The sequence below is a fragment of the Oncorhynchus keta genome, chromosome 28 (assembly GCF_023373465.1).
Source record: "Oncorhynchus keta strain PuntledgeMale-10-30-2019 chromosome 28, Oket_V2, whole genome shotgun sequence".
NCBI classification, from domain to species: Eukaryota; Metazoa; Chordata; class Actinopteri; order Salmoniformes; family Salmonidae; genus Oncorhynchus; species Oncorhynchus keta.
Genome location: NC_068448.1, coordinates 50,432,303 through 50,447,572, shown reverse-complemented (window position 1 = coordinate 50,447,572; position 15,270 = coordinate 50,432,303). Strand labels below are relative to the sequence as shown.

Here is a 15,270-nt window from a genome sequence, read left to right as displayed (position 1 = left end):
AAAAATCTAATTTTAGGACTTTGTGGCCGTGCCAGAGAGTGACCACTGTGCCGAGCTGCCTCCAGAGCAAGATTTATGACGAAAAACGCTAACCTATCTCTTCATAGAGCATTGGGTTGCCAGAGCAGCTTCATTGTAGCTTGGAAAATATTCTACAAGTGTCTGGAACTTTATTAGAAGTATTTGACACCATTCTTCCACCAAAAAATGTCATAATTTGGTGTTTTGTTGATGGAGGTGAAAAATACTGGGTGTTTCTCAAAATGCATACTATCGTATTCCGAAGACACAAAAATGGAGCCAGGAGGGTCGGAGTATGAGTCCTGATCAAAGTCTGCAAAACTGAGCACAGAGGGCACTTCTCGAATGCATACTCCGTTTGTAGATATTTTGAAGCAAGCTTCAACGAAAAGAATGCACAGAAATATGACGCAACAACGTAAAAAAAATGATGCAACGTTTCTTGAAATCAATGCATGCTGTGTACATGCTGTATTAATTTTGGCATGTTTACCTGCCTATGTTGGCCATGGGGCGGCAGGGTAGCCTATTGGTTAGAGCGTTGGACTAGTAACTGGAAGGTTGCAAGTTCAAATCCCTGAACTGACAAGGTACAAATCTGTCGTTCTGCCCCTGATCAGGTGGTTTCCAGACCGTCATTGAAAATAAGAATTTGTACTTAACTGACTTGCCTAGTTAAATAAAGGTAAAATAAAACATTCCTATTGGAGATATTAAATGGGGAAAATAATTGGGTTTTGAGATATATACCGAAAATAAGGATATCTCATATGTTTTATTCTTTGAGATATTATCCGTCAGTTAACATCCTTTAGGAATTATGAAGCCTTTGTGTGCTCAAAATACAGTTTTTCTTCTTTTGACTCTATACTCCAACAGTTTGGATTTTAAATTCAAGAATGACTATGAGGTTTAAGAGCAGATTGTCAGCTTTCATGAGGGTATTTTCATCCATATCAGGTTAACCGTTTAGAAATTACAACACTTTTTATATATAATCCCCCCCATTTTAGGGGACCACCAGTATTGGGACAAATTCACATACAGTACCAGTGAAAAGTTTGGACACAGAGAATACCAAGGGTGTGCAAAGCTGTCATCAAGGCAAAGGGTGGCTACTTTGAAAAATCTAAAATCTTTCTGAGTTGGGTTACTACATCATTCCATATGTGCTATTTCATACAGTTGATGTCTTCACAATTATTTTACAATGTAGAAAATAGTCAAAATAAAGAAAAACCCTTTGATTGAGTAGGTGTACAGTACCACTCAAAAGTATGGACACATGTACACATGCATGCATACACACACACAGGCACACACTTCCCTGTCGGGATAACAACCTGTTCACAACTCCCCTAACCCCACCCCTCGTTTCTCGCCTCACAGACTCAGTCAGTCCTACCCAGCAAGAAACCCTACCCTGTTTGACTCCAGCTCAACCATGCCACCACCACAGCAAGACAATTCTTCAGTAGGGGAAATAACTTTCAGATTCATTCCCCGAGTCAAATCTGAAAGTAAAATGAGATGCCTATGGCTAGGCAGGCAGAGGATGAAAGAGAGGGAGAATAAAATATCTAGCTACCTGGCCAGCGTACAGGGCAGGAGGGAGGGCAGGAGGGAGAAACAAAACAGGACCCCACTTACATACCAATTTATAAATCACTCCTTCATGCATAAGTTTGTTGACATCCCAACTGGCACCGTATTTCCTATTTGTTTTCTTTGGTCAAAAGCAGTGCACTTGCTCTGGTTAAAAGCAGAGCACTTAATAGGGAATAGTGTGCATTTTTGGAAGGGCCCCTAACCTCCAGGAGATTATATGCTAAATGTACTGTGCACTCTTAGAAGTAAAGGTGCCTGGAATAACCTTTTGGGTTGCCACACCGGCATAACCTTTCCAATTGAAAAGGATCCTTGAGTAACCCCGGTGTAAAGGTTCAAACTGCAAACTAGCCGACAACAAAAGCTAGCTAGTTATACCGTGGGAAAACTACGGCTCGCTCTTGCGCAGTGACCTGTTGGCCTTCAAGAAGGCAGAATTTTGTTAAAATGGTCCCACTCATTAAGTCAAAATGTGATTGGTTGATTCCACTGTCACTCCCAAAATGTTGCCCTAATACAGTTGAATGGCAGGATGCCTTTATCTGGCTTCTGATGGCCTAGCCAATGGCTGACATTGCTAGCCAGATTTATCTCCCCTGAGACCAGCAATGAAAAATCCTGATTGGTTACTATTTTTATCTTTTGTGTTAACCCTTTCCAACAAAAACTGAAGAGATTAAATCAGAATATAATCATAATTGATATAAATCCTTAGCCCTTCTCTTAAGGTGTAGGAGGCCCATTGTTCCCCACTGTGCTCTATATTTACCTTAGCATGAATTTTTTCATTTTTTTTCTAAATCTCTAAAGAATCCATAAGTTGTTCTGAAATGTGAAGACAGAAATACTGGACAGTTTTTACTTTTTTAATGGTGGGGATTTGACAAAATTACAATCATGTCTTGAATTGGACTCACATTTTTCTGGTCTCGGTCTTGACTCTGTCTCGGACCCCTTGTCCCCCATCCAGGTCTCGGTCTTGACACGGACTCGATATGTTCCTGTCTTGGTCTTGAATCTGTCTTGGTTTAGGTGGTCTCAAACACACCACTGCTATGAAGCAAGTGACAAATAACATTTGATTTGATGTGAGAGTGAGTGCCTGTCAGGCAGACTGAGCCTGCATCCAAAATGGCACCCTACTCCCTACCTAGTGCACTAGAAAGAGAGAAAGAAAGAAGGAGAGAGAGCAAGGGTGAAAAAAATAAGCCATTGTGAACGATGGTTGATGAGTCTATTGGCTGCAGTTCATCATCTGGTCAATAAAAAGGTCATGGGTCGACATGTGCAGTGTCACATTAACGACTGTACCTAGTAAACAACACTGTATGAGTGCCAAATGCCATCCTATTACCTTTATAGTGCACTAGTTTTGACCAGAGCCCTATGAGTCCTGGTAAAAAATAGTGACCTATAATGGAATTAGGGTGCCATTTGGGAAGCAATAAATTATGCTCTCTGAGGGGTCATATCTCTCTTCTCTGTCACAACATCATTCTATAGTTTGATGCTCTAGAGATATTACACTGTAACCATCAATCTTACTCTGACAGGCATTTATCACCCTCTCTCTGTCTTTCTCATTTCTCTCGCTCATCTCTCTCTCTCTCTCTCTGTGCTTCAAATATCTCTTCTTACTTTTCAGTTTCTCTTTGGCATATACTGTAATCAACAGTGACCCTTCAGAAGTGAAATATTTTCCAGTCAACATGAACATTCAATTATCATATGACAAATTCCTCATTGACAGCTATGTACTAGCTTCAAGGTCTGTTTCTCCAACCGTTGTATGTTAACCGTCCTCCTTACATCATACACTCCATCCATCAATCATTACTGGATCATTTGAAAAATAATGTTTCCCACATAAAAATATAAGCTTCTTCCTTCTAGGTAATGATGATGATCATTAGAGCAACCCAATCAACGCTAAAGTTCTTCCATTTTGAGTCCTTTATAATGGTTTCCTAACCTGGTTCCAGATATGTTTGTTCTCTTGCCAACTCCATTGTTTGGCATGAAAAGAAGTGACAATGGGTTGGCATGATGGTACACACAGATTTTCCCATATGGCCCAAATACAGATGTGGATGACAGGACAGCATTGATTTCTACCACTGTCTGCCCTGAGAGTTGTCCGGACTTTTCTGAGTAAAGTGTTAAAACAAGCAGGAAACACCATCCTGAGGCGTTTACTATTGATAAGAACGATGAGCTGTGTCAGTGGCCAGACTGACTGACTGCCTGACTGACTGGTCTGACGAAGGAGGAAAATAAGTCACCCCTGAAAGAGCCTGGAGAGCTCCAGGGAACCACTCATTTCACCACACACACTGTTCACCTCTGTACCTTCTACACACTCAGTTGGAGATCACCATTAATCTACCAAACACACAGTAGAGGCTGGTAAGGGGGAGATGGCCCCTAGTAGTGGCTGAAGTGAAATGAATGGAACGCTATCAAACCATTCCATTCATTCACCAGCCACAACTGCCACCGTGTTTTCTCACACACACTGGCTAACTACCCACTCATCAGCAATCCCTCAAGGTCGAAGATGATCTCTTCTTCACAGGTCTTTTAGGTGGCTTGATTCTTGGGGGGGTCATACACACTCTGAAAACAACAAGGTCTGTTCAATACAAACCAGCATGTAACAGTGCTGTGAAGCCATGCTGTGCTCTGTGCTGAAACTTTTCTATGAAAACAACCGTGAGTGTGGTTATGCGTTCTTTCACCTTTCAATGTTGTGATGGGTTAGCTGCAGCTAAATGCTGAAATAATCACTGCCACCCCTGACGATGCTACAACCTTCTCTCGTTGTCTTAAAGTGGCAATATGTAACGTTTTGGGAGACTTGAACAAATTCTCCTAGATATGTGAGTTATAGATCTATCATTCTACTTGAAAGCAAGTCTAAGAATTGGTAGATCTGTTCTATGTGTGCTATTTCTATGCTTCACGTTCTCAAGTTTAGATTTTTCATCTTTTACCTTTGTTTTTTTTACACCAGGTTCAAACAGCTGAAACAACAATATTTTTGGTAATGGAAAAAATATTTCACAGCGGATTAGATGGTACAAAGATTCTCTACACTATACTTGCTTATTTTGTCACGTAAACTGAAATTAGGCAAACTTTTAGCTTTTTATAGCAACCAGGAAATGGCGGAGCCATTTCTGCATAGTGTAACTTTAATGGCTGGTTTGAAGCATAGTAAATCACTTTCATCTGCCAAAAAGGATGCATTCACCATCGCCATTAGACACTGTCTACATCCCAAATTGCACCATATTCCCAATGTAGTGCACTACATTTGATCAGGTCCCATTGGGTTCACATAGGGCTCTAGACAAAAGTAGTGCACCATGTAGGGAATACATTTCAAACACAGCCCCGATTTAGAATACATCCAGGAAGCTAGAAATAACATAATTTATCAACAGGAAGAGATGTTGTCTAAAACAAGAACACCTGGAAGATGGTGAGAGATCTAATTAGAAGACATTGCAGCAAAACTAGTAGGTGAACGAAAGAAAAACAGCAATTAAATACTGGAAATCAAGGAAGGCCTCGAAAACATATTAAAACCTGTCATTAAGGATAGATGGCCAAGTCAGTGGGTAAATGCTAGTAACTGAAGGGTTGCTGGTTCGGAAAAAAAATCTATCAATGTGCCCTTGAGCCAGGCACTTAACCCTAATTTGTTCCAAGTGTGCCGTACTACAATGGCTGACCCTGATAAACAACACATTTCACTGCACTTATCTGGTGTACTTGACTAGAGCCTGGGATCTGGTTAAAAGTAGTGCACTATATAGGGAATAGGGTGCCATTTTGGGATGCATCCAGTGTAGCAATATGCCTGTGTGTTTGTATGCATGGAATGCTCATTTTAGATTGGGCGGGAAAACAAAATGAATGTCGGGTCGAGACCCAAAGAATCAAACACATACACATCAATATCTGCTCAATAACAGGTTGTGGACTTGGACTATTAAATTCCTCAATATCACCTAAATTCAAATAAGTGCCAAAAAGTACACGAAGGAAAACATCAAACGACACCAGTACAGTCCCCTGGGCCATTCAGCCTCAATTTGTGTCTCGATTCTCAAAACCGGGCGGGTAACCTTGTGGTCTCTTACTTTGAAAGTTCTCCCTCACTCTCTCCATCTCGATATCACAATTGAAATCTTCACTTCTGTCTTTATTAATTTTGTGCTGAGAAAGGAGATGTAACATAACAGGGCCAAATATCTTACACCCTGTTTCATTCCGCATGTTCACCCTACCTCGGCAAAATATAATTTCACTCATTTTTCAGAGGGAAGATACAAAGACGTTCCATCATTATAGAAGGTCATTGCTGGCACCCCATCAATTGTCTGATTTTTTTTTTTTATATGCGTAAAACACATTTATTACAAACAGCTCCCACAGAGGGGAAGGAGATGAGAACCATGATGAATCAAAGTCATCAGGTATAGAGAGAGAAAGAGAGAAGGAGGGGGGAGAGAGAATGAAAAGAGAGGGAGAGCAAGAGAGAGATGGGTCCGCATGATGTGGAAGATAAAGTGACAGGGTTTATGTGTCAACTCCGACATCTAGACTGGTAACGGTCCATAGTATCCCAGGCTAAACACAATTATAGCATGAGAAAAGCAGAACACACAAACTATCTATCTTGCAGATTCACAGATGACTGGTACAAACACATTTTCAAACAGGTTGCATTTGTTTGATTTTACAAGAGCACCCGAGGGAGTCATAATATGCATTAATAAGAACAGAACATAAATGAAAGCCAAACACAGCACATGGTCTTATTGAACATTCAAGAGTTGCAGTGTGATAAGTTCTGCACAGTGGCGAAGATCCAATAGACTGCCTCTGCACTGAGTAAACTACCAATATAATACCCGTAGGTAGGTAGCCTATAGCACCAACTTTCCTGCATCCCAAATGTCACCCTACTCCCTTTATAGTCCACTACTTTTGACCAGGGCCCTTTTGGACACAGGCTATCCCCTCTATTTTACCTGTTAGAAGTGTTAACTCTTTGGTTAAAAGAGACAGGCATTTCTCTCATGCTCTTGTGAACAGGCACCTTTGTGTTGTGTCATATGGGTTCCTCTTTAAGTTCTTGTTTTTAAGGGTGCTAGCATGCCAACTGCAGATCATCACCAAGCTGAAGACCTTACCACTTCCTCAGTACTGCGGCTAGTTTGCATCCTGCTTCTGAGCTGCTGAGGCTTGATGCAATCAGTGTGAGATTAAAGGCAGTGCAGAGAGCATGTGGGAGGAAGTACTGTATGTTTGGTTTTTACTTGGTCAGAACAGAACAGGAACAATAACTTAGCAAGAACACAGCCGTGATGAAGCCTTTATCTGTATGCGCCTCAGCCTAGTCCTTATGTAACGTGGCTCATGTTGCATGTTTAAAATAACAGTATAGCTTCCTCAATCACAAACACACTATTGGGATTGATCTTGCGTCTTCTGCCTCGCAAACACACATCACCGCCCTCTTGACAACGTCTTACCCAGGTTTAGGTTACCAACACCACTCGTCGTTACACCTTCAAAATATTAGCGTACAGAATGGCAGATGGAAGGAGCATTATTCGTAACATTTATGCCCAGTCAGTATATGGCACAGAGTCCATGAGCAACTACAAAAACAAAACAAAAAAATTGGTGTTTCTGTGAGGCTAAGACCACCGAAACGGTGAACATGGTGCCATTGGCCCAGCAGAACTCAGTCAATATGGTAAAAATCCAGACACAAATTAGCCTGGATTCGGCACAGACCTCTCTCTCTCCCAACAGATGGGACCCAATTAGCCAGCTGACTCCAGGAGAAATACTTGGGCAGCCAGCCACATGGAGCGTAGAGCAAGGATGCAAATGAATAGAGGGGGGAGGGGATGATGGGAGGAGGGAAGAGAGGACCTGCCATCTTGGGAAAGTAGAAATTAATTAGGGGGACAGCAGAGGTGGAGGAGCAGTTTTGGAAAACGTAACAAAGAGAAATAGAGCGAGAGAGCGAGAGAGAGAGAGAGGTGGGTGATGAGAAAGAGAGAGGTGAAAGTGTTGTATTGAAGACAGGAGAGGAGAAGCAAGAGGAGGAGAGAAAGTGAGGATGGATGGATCCCAGGAGATCTTAGACAAACATACACCTGAAGGGTGTGAATGTAGAAGGATGTATGATTGTAATAACTCCCGGCATTGAATCTTTCTCTATTTATTCATAAGATTATCCAACTGTAAAATCAACAGAGGCGTATTCATTTTGAAACCCATATGTAGTTAGTATTCTATAATTGTCATATTTCCTCCTTCCAACCCATTGATTAAATTAGTGTGGGTGTCAATCACTGATCAATCATTTATAGTGGAGAAAAATACAAAAAAGTACTCCCACTGCTTCAGGTACTATGTATTGTCATGTTTTCACTCAAAACGTATAGCTGCATCTTGCCTTTAGAAAGGCCACTAGGCAAAAACATCGACCAAATTGCCATGTCCACTTTTGTGAACATACACAAACACAGACCAGCATCCCTCTTGCCTCACAGCCTTGAAATGTTTCATTGGAAAATACTTGCAAACACAGTTAAGAAAGATGCATGCCTATTCATGGTTTACCTAAAGAAAGTAGGTTGAACTAAAATTCCACATCCTTGCGTTTTCAGCGACACCTCCAGAACTGGATCCTCAAACACCTGTCAGGTGGATCCAGCTTCAGTCACCTCTAGAGGAAAGATTTAACATTTCCTGACGCCACAATCACAGCTCTCAGACTGATTTCAAATGTCTCTCCCACTCACCTTAAAAGCAGGTAGAAAGACTCCCCAAAATAACCTGCCACAGAGCATTAAACTCCAAATGACTATTTTCAAAGCCTCAGATCGGTCAAAAGCTCTCCTCCCTCGTCCTCTGTCTCTCTTCTTATTTAGCTTCCTCTCTCTCTCTCAACTTCAAGGCTGTATTTACTTTGCTGCTATCCCCAGAATCATTCTCCGAAAGCGAGACAAAACCTTACTTAAAATAGTAGAACATTGACAAATCAGATGAAATAAAACACAACATAAACACAACTATAGCTACATTTGTTGAAGCTTAACCAAGCTACCGGGTGATCATTCACAGAAAACTGTGGTTTACATGAAAGGGAGAGACTTAAAGAAACATATACTGTATCTTCACCTAATACCTAACTGGAGTGGATCTTTAGAGGGGCAATCTGCGATTCGAAATACAACAAAATGGTCATCACACCCCTTGTTTTGATAAACAGCCGAGGGTTGGGGCAAAATAAATTTTGAAACTGAAATTCTCCACAAACATGTGGCCTCTCTCTGCCATGTATGGGTCTCTAAGACATCTGGTTTTGAAAACCACCTCTTGTTCTGCTGTCCCTGTCACTTCTGATTATGCTTACAAGTCAATTCCCTCCATGGCTCTTATATACAGTTTGTAGGAGTATCCTTTACTGTTTAACCTCTATTTTAGAACCCTTTTAGGTATCAAAAAAATATATAAAAAAATGATTTGATGAAATATAGAAACACAGTGAATAGCACGTTCATAAATTGCAGAAACACATAAAGAATAAGGTTTTGAAGTGTCTGTCCTATATCCAGGAGATATTACACATATTTAACCCCCTTTTTGGGGGGCACAAAACAACTTCCATACTTCCATTCATTTTTTTAGTTACCTTCAGACAAGTCGTGGAACAAAACGGAGAACACCATCGTGTTCGTGTGAGTCTCGTCTTTCCATAGAGGGGTCATATTAGTTTGGACGCTACAGACGTTTTCGTTAAAAGACAGATTTTCAGGATGTCTCCTGGTCTGACTTTCAGCCCTGTAGCTCTGCCACTTTCCACCGCAGATGTGGAAGGCCGACATAGGTGGATGGGGTGGATTGAGCCCATACAAAAATACAGATATCTCTAGCTTAAACAGGCTTTCAATTATTCAGTACTATTTTTTTTAAAGCAGTTCAGACTAAAAGCCATGAAAGCCAAGATCAAGGCTGCCTAAATAGGGAATGGGACATACCCTCTGGTTCATACAGAAGGCTAGAATACAACCAATCCCAAAACCACAGTATTCCTGCTATTTACAATATAATGTTAAAGTATCTTTTACCTCAAAATGCACATATCACTCAGTACGCATATCAATAAATGATAGGAAAATAAAAACTCTGTGTGTGTGGGTGTGGTTTTACTATCCTTGCGAGTACCAGAGGTCCTAAAGAAGTGGTTACAACTAGCATTAGGGGTTTGGAGTTAAGGTTAGGTTAAGGGTTAGGGGTTAGGGTAAATAGGATTTTTAATGGGAATAAATGTTTGTCTCCAAAAGGATAACAAAACAGATATGATGATGAGATGCAGGAGAACAGACTCGACAAGGTAGCCATTTATTCTTTGTCAGGAGGTAAACATTAAAAATCTATCATACACCAGGTAAAATGGTAAAACACTTCTACTGACAGGAGGCCAAAAATATCTAACTGAAAGCCACACCACCACTAAGCCACACCTCCAATTTAATAAACCTCCATAGACCAGTTAAACTGGTACTCATAGGTGGCCAAGAGGCGGTAACTGAAAGCCAAGCCCCCACCAAGCCATGCCCCAATATAATTTCCCAGTGTGCCTTGCCTTTTCGAGGGAATTGTAGTATTACCACCCATGACTCTATTTGTTAGTGATACAGAGATGGTTATTGAATTTGCTTCTGGTCAAGCCAGTGATTATCACCAATTGAGATTCTAGGTGAGTGGTTTCATTCAAATCTTGTAAGGCCTTACTTTGAAAACAAGATTAGTTTACATAGTGGCCTGAAACTATTGGTTTTACAGGCCACATCTGGTCTGCAAGTAGCATTGGAAAACTCAAGTATCTTTCCTGGGAAATGTGGTAAAAGGAGTCCAGGCTTCCTGAATATTCCCTCCAGTTTCCATGAAGCTTTCAAGTGGGATATCTGAAAATCCTGGGAACTTTGGGAACATTACCAGATTTTTTGCAAACCTGCCTGCAAGTCACATTATGCAAAGTGATGTGTAATTCCTATTGGAATCCAGCCAGCATTAGAACAGCCAACAGTTGGGATTTTTATTCCCATCCAACCTGCATTCAGAATGACTGCCAGGGTTAGGAACATTGGGAGGAGACTACGCATTCCATTTAGACTGGAACAATGATTTCAGTAACAAATGCAAAAACTAACTGATTGGATTAGTTTAGAAAAATATATTTTATTTATCTTAGTGTAGCATAAGATGAATCACGCAAACAATGTACATGCAAAAGCACAAGTATAAAAAAAATATTTTTCTAAATCAACCTGCAGTAGAACATGCTGGGAAATATGATGATAACGGTTATGGTAAAAATTTGACTAAATGTCCTAACTTCTTGAAAACTCATCTGAGACACCTTATATTTTTATAAATCAAGGCTAAAAAGTTGTCGTGTCCGCTCTGCATTAGCCTCAAATGTACACCTTATTCAGATAAAGAGTACATTTACCTTGTTTCATGTTTCATATTCCTTGTGCTGGCAGGCTGAGGCCCAATGCAGGTTGTCAGTTGTCACTTCACTTTTCAAGATGTCTGAAGGCCAGGGTGTGAGGCCACAGCGTAGATGCATGATGACGTCGGATCCACAATTCGATTGGTCAATAATATAACATCTAGGGTGTGTTGTATGTTTTTCAGCTTTTAACACATTATTTGCAGGAATTGACACAAATTGTGTTGAAAAATGTACATGAAATGTACACAAATCACAGTGATTGTGTTTAAAGTAACACATGCCGTCCAAAGCTAGACACAAGGATGTGTTAAAAAATGTCATACAAATTCTAAGTGTATGTTATGTGTGATGATTGTGAGGCATTATGCAAATTAGACAGTCACAAGACAGGACTTCAAATAGGTCTATGGCATGTCAAGTGAACTGTAGCCTACTGTTCAGATGGGTTAAATGGAAACTGACTGTAGGTCTATAACCTATTGCATTTTCTCTCCAATCCCTAAACGTCTTTGCTCCCCGAAATAAGCAGACCACAGAGAAAACTTAACTGATGTCAACTAAATTGAAGCATTAATTCTATAATTTATGACATTATTCTGGTGAACAAGGGTTCATTTAGATTTCTATGGTAACATATGACAGAAGAGAACCTGTATGTATCTAATTGTAGACAAGTTGAATAACAAATAGCCTCCAACAATGTCAGAGATTATAAACAGAAACATCTAAATTAGGGAAAATCCTCCAATTTTCACTTTATCACATACAGTGCATTCAGAAAGTATTCAGACCCCTTGACTTTTTCCACATTTTGTTACGATGCAGCCTTACTCTAAAATGTATTAACAAAAAAATATATATAATCAATCTACACACAAGACCCCATAATAACAAAACAAAAACAGGTTTTTAGACATTTTAGCACATTTATTAAAAAGAAAAAACACAGAAATACCAGAAATAGTATTCAAACACTATGCTATGAGACTCGAAACTGAGCGCAGTTACCCGTTTCCATTGAACATCCTTGAGATGTTTCTACAACTTGATTGGAGTCCTTCTGTGTTAAATTCAACTGATTGGACATGATTTGGAAAGGCACACCTGTGTATGTATATATAAGGTCTAACAGTTGACAGTGCATGTCATCGCAAAAACCAAGGCATGAGGTCAAAGGAATTGTCCGTAGAGCTCGGAGACAGGCTTGTGTCGAGGGTATTAGAAATGTAGGGTACTAAAAATGTTCTGCAGCATTGAAGGTCCCCAAGAACACAGTGGCCTCCATAATTCTTAAATTGAAGAAGTTTGGAACCACCAAGACTCTTCCTAGAGCTGGCCACCTGGCCAAACTGAGCAATCGGAGGGGAGGGGAACAAAAACCCAATGGTCACTCTAACAGAGTTCCAGAGTTAATCCGTGGAGATGGGAGAACCTTCCAGAAGGACAACCATCTCTGCAGCACTCCGCCAATCAGGCCTTTATAGTAGAGTGGCCAGACGGAAGCCACTCCTCAGTAAAAGGCACATGACAGCCCGCTTGGAGTTTGCCAAAAGGCACCTAAAGGACTCTCAGACCATGATAAACAAGATTCTCTGGTCTGATGAAAACAAGATTTAACTCTTTAGCCTGAATGCCAAGCGTCACATCTGGAGTAAACCTGGCACCATCCCTATGGTGAAGCACGGTGGTCGCAGCATCATGCTGTGGGGATGTTTTTCAGTGGCAGGGATTGGGAGACTAGTTAGGATCAGGGGGCAGATGAACAGAGCAAAGTACAGAGAGTTCCTTGATGAAAACCTGCTCCTGAGCACTCAGGACCTCAGACTGGGGCGAAGGTTCACCTTCCAACAGAACAATGACCCTAAGCACACGGCCACACACGCATGAGTGGCTTTGGGACAAGTCTCTGAATGTCCTTGAGTGGCCCAACCAGAGCCCGGACTTGGACCCGATCTAACATTTCTGGAGAGACCTGAACATAGCTGTGCAGCGACGCTCCCCATCCAACCTGGCAGAGCTTGAGAGGATCTGCAGAGAAGAATGGGAGAAACTCCCCAAATACAGGTGTGCCAAGCTTGTAGGGTCATACTCAAGAAGACTCAAGGCTGTAATCGCTCCCAACAGTGCTTCAAGAAGTACTGAGTAAAGGGAACTGTATACTTCTGTAAATGTTTATTTTCAGTTTGCATTTCAACATTTCTAATAACCTGCTTTCGCTTTGGTATTATGGGTATTGTGTGTAGATTGATGAGAAAAAAAACGATTTAATACATTTTAGAAGAAGGCTGTAACATAACAATATGTGGAAGTCAATGGGTTCTGAATACTTTTCAAATACACTGTATAGGCCTAGTCAGGCGGTTGCAGATGGGTTATTAGCAATTGCGGGTGGGTGCGGGTGAACAAACAGCTGACCTGCGCACCATTAGTGTGTCTGACTAGATACAAGTTAGACTAGATACAAGTTAGAAACACATACGTCTACACATTGCAAGGGACAACATTCTTTCTCTTTTCTCTCTGTCTGTGAAATGAGGATATAGAGCGGAGTGGGCTCTGAAGTCAAACAGCCTACGCGCAACTACAAAAACACTGTAAATCAACTGCATAACACAATTATTACATCAAATTATGAACAGGGTAGACATTCGAATTAGTTGTTAAGCGTTCTAAAAAAACTATTGATTTAGTTTCATTTTGACTTCACCTATCAATGCATTGCATTATAAATGTATTTGTAAACAAAATTGAAATATACGCAAAAACACGTAAAGTTTGAAGTCTAGGCTAAGTTATTTGTGAAAAAATAAAGATGTCTGTCCATCAGAGAGCAATCCATGTTTTATTTTCGTAATCGGTCTGATAACGCATGGTTAACATTTCCTTTAACATGATTATCGGAGAAAGGACAACGCACCAAGCCAACAGAGCGCTGCAGGCTCGAGACGGAGCGTATGATGTTTCTTCCGAACATTGTCTCACCTAGTCTAATGTTGACAGCCTACGCATTGCAACATTTGTAGACATATCAGATAAATAAGTGTATATTGTTTACAGAATCAATATAGCCTACCATACATTACAATTTGCAAGACAACAATATAAACTCAATCTCACCTTTAATATCCGCTGTTTGTCATGTCTGTATTTAGTAGCCTACAGCAGCAATCCACATTCGGCTTCAGTGACTGTTTGATAGTTTTTTCTGTCTGTACCTGGGCTCTGTCTCCTCCGAACGAGCATAGACTAGACTGGACTGGCAGCGATTGCGAAATTCTGGCTCCGCGTTCACCCCTGATCAAGGTGGACTAGGCGACTTCACGGAGTGGTGACAGCAAAGACCGTTTAGTATGTGGTTACCCAGCAAGCAGATTTGGTTCCTTTGAAGTTGTGGGAACGTATGTTTTTGGTCTTACATTGTTTGTGGGAACGAAGCCATATGTTTCCTGACCGGTTAAACTGAATCTGTTTTTTAACTTATAATTTTTTAATGTTCTGGGAACAGAAGTGAAAAATTCACCTTTTCTGGGAATGTTTCTTTTTAGGATACAGGGCGGTTCCTTGAGCGTTTTCCTGGGAGGTTTGAGAACGGAAATTATAAGCTATTTGGAAGTTTTCTAAATAACTTCCATAAAACTTTCACTGAATGTTTCAAAAAAACTTTGAAAAACACTGCTAGCTTATTTTGAGTTAACTCTTTTTAACTTCAAGCACAGATTGAACACATGCAATTTAATTTTCTTAGGCATTAATAATGCCTAACACATTTGTTTTGACACAGTATCTGTGAGATTCAAACCTATAATCTTCTGTTTTCTAGCCATGGAATTAGTCCACTGATCCACCAGGATGGAGCTAGCATGCCATGTAAGTTTAGTCTAACCCTATTCAAACAGACCCCATTTCAGAGGAAACATGCACTCAGGTGTGGCCAATTAGTGGGCATGGCAAACATACCTGAACACACAACAACATAGATGACAGAGAGAGTTTTGTTCATACTGAGAACAGAATGTATGTTTTTAAATAACATTTTTAGAATATTCTTTGAACATTACTACATATTTCTTGTGATTTTTAAAGAA

At 40.5% G+C, this 15,270-nt stretch overlaps 1 protein-coding gene across 4 annotated transcripts in view; it reads right to left on the bottom strand.

The window, feature by feature from the left end:
- The window catches only part of LOC118361550 (E3 ubiquitin-protein ligase RNF152-like), a 51,487-nt gene extending 36,957 nt beyond the window's left edge, over positions 1-14,530 (bottom strand). The window contains exons 1-2 of one of the 4 annotated variants that reach the window (XM_035741571.2): positions 14,303-14,530; positions 11,180-11,342 (exon numbers count right to left, since the gene is read on the bottom strand). The gene's annotated coding sequence lies outside the window, so the exon portion shown is untranslated. Of the gene's footprint in view, positions 1-2,546; positions 2,788-11,179; positions 11,343-14,302 lie in introns of all 4 variants that reach the window. The other 3 variants (XM_052483244.1, XM_035741568.2, XM_035741567.2) reach the window with 3 other exon arrangements.
- Between the last annotated feature and the right edge of the window lie 740 nt (positions 14,531-15,270).